Here is a 1,774-nt window from a genome sequence, read left to right on the forward strand (position 1 = left end):
TTCTAGCATGCTCACTTGAACAAGGTGCTTTTCAGCCCCTCGTCCAAATCACCAATGAAGATATTGAACAGTGCGGACCCGAGGACCGAGCCCTGGGGAACCCCACTGCCCACATCTCTCCAGGTGGAAAATGACCCGTCCACCACCACTCTCTGGGTGCGGCCCTCCAGCCAATTTGTGACCCATCTGACTGTGTAGGCATCAACACCACAGACGCCTAATTTTTTAATGAGGATGGGGTGAGAGACAGTGTCGAAGGCCTTCCTAAAGACCAGGAAGACTACGTCCACTGCGACATCTGCATCCAAGGCTTTTGTGACCTGGTGATAGACCTGCCTCTAATGAACCTGTGTTTATTGCCCCTAAGCATAAACTCCCCTGCTGGCCCCTCGCAGATGTGCTCCTGCATAATTTTCTCAAAGAGCTTCCCCAGGACTGGGTAAGACTAACAGGCCTATAGTTTCCTGGGTCCTCTTTCCTCCCTTCTTTGAAAATGGGGACTACATTGGCCCTTTTTCAGTCATCAGGCACCTCACCAGAGCAACACGAGTGCTCGTAAAGCTGTGCCGGGGTCCTGCAATGACCTCTGTCAGTTCCCTAAACACTCTGGGGTGGAGATTGTCCAGACCTGCTGATCTGAACACATCTAGTCCCTCCAGAAGTTCCCTGACTAGGTCCTCACTGACCCTGGGCCTGGCTGCACCTCCCCTGGGTCCGTCAGGGATCCTAGTGTGGGGGATGCCCCAGTCCCTGCTAAAAGAACGGAAGCAAAGAAATTGTTAAAGAGGTTAGCTTTGTCATTTGGTGTAACCATCAGATTTCCTAGCGTGTCCTGCAGAGGCCCTATGTTATCCAGTACCTTCTTTTTACCCCCTATGTATTTAAAAAAAGGACTTCTTGTTAACCTTGATCTGGTTCACTAGTCCCAGTCCCATCTCTGCCTTAGCCTTCCTAACAGGCCCCCTACAATCTCGAGCAATGGAGGTATAGTCCTCCCTGGTGATGGCCCCCCTTTCCATTGGGTGTATGCCTCCTTTTTAGCTTTGAGATGTCCCTGGATGCTTTTGGTGAGCCATGGGGGCTTTTGAGCACTCTTGCCCCCTTTGATCCGTGTTGGGATTGTCACCCTTTGGGTTTGGAGGATTGTCTCCTTAAGGAGCGACCACTCTTCCTGGACTCCCAACTCCCCTCCCCTCCGGGACCTCAGTGCCTCCCTGACTAGTCTCCTTACCTCATTGAAGTCAGCCCTCCTGAAATCTAGGGCTGCTGCCTTGCTACAGGCCTTTGACACCCTGCGCTGGATAGTGAATTCCAGCAGGCGATGATCGCTGTCACCCAGGTGGTCGAGAACCTGCAGTCCCCTCACCAGGACCAGGACCAGGTCCAACAAGGCATCTCCCCAGGTGGGGCTGTGCACCTCCTGGGTTAGATGGAGGTCCTGTAACTCAGCTAGGAACCTCCGTGAGTGGTCAGACCCGGCTGACTGCTCTTCCCAACAGGTGTCCAGTAGTTTAGGTCACCCATGATGACCACATCCCTTGACTTGACTGCCTCCACGAGCTGACCTGAGAATTCCCAGTCTAGTTTTTCTCCCTGGCTGGGTGGTCTGTAGTAGACCCCCACCATTAAGTCCCTTTCCCCCCAATCCCCTTGTATTCAGGGCCAGAGCACTTCAGTCTGTCCCTCCTCTGACCTGGTGCTGTTTGCAGAGGATGCTGTATTGCTCTTTGATGTAGAGCGCCATACCCCCACCTTTCCTCCCTGTCCTGTCCCT

This window comes from Gavialis gangeticus, unplaced genomic scaffold (genome assembly GCF_001723915.1).
Source record: "Gavialis gangeticus isolate Ggan-Ray unplaced genomic scaffold, GavGan_comp1, whole genome shotgun sequence".
Classification (NCBI taxonomy): Eukaryota; Metazoa; Chordata; order Crocodylia; family Gavialidae; genus Gavialis; species Gavialis gangeticus.